Source organism: Pleurodeles waltl, chromosome 8 (assembly GCF_031143425.1).
Source record: "Pleurodeles waltl isolate 20211129_DDA chromosome 8, aPleWal1.hap1.20221129, whole genome shotgun sequence".
Classification (NCBI taxonomy): Eukaryota; Metazoa; Chordata; class Amphibia; order Caudata; family Salamandridae; genus Pleurodeles; species Pleurodeles waltl.
The window spans coordinates 1,045,060,707-1,045,060,995 of record NC_090447.1 but is presented as its reverse complement, the minus strand read 5'-3'; positions in this window follow the sequence as shown (position 1 = coordinate 1,045,060,995).

Here is a 289-nt window from a genome sequence, read left to right as displayed (position 1 = left end):
CATCCACTCTGTCTGTCTGTGTGCTGTCCATGTTCGCAGACACAGATGCAATATCCAGCGATTCAGTGAGAATGTTGCTGTTGCTGCTGCTGCTACAGGATGGAAGGAAACCCTTTTTTTCGGGGGTGGTAGGCAGCAGACAAGGAGTAAGTGGCCTTTTGACCTCAGCTGCCAATGGTGCATCTGGCTTTTTTTATTTTGGTATTGTCTTTGTTTTTTCTCCTGTTGCTTTACTGCCAACTCAATTATGTAGAAGCAGTTTTACCTTCTTTTCCACTAGCGTTTTTGT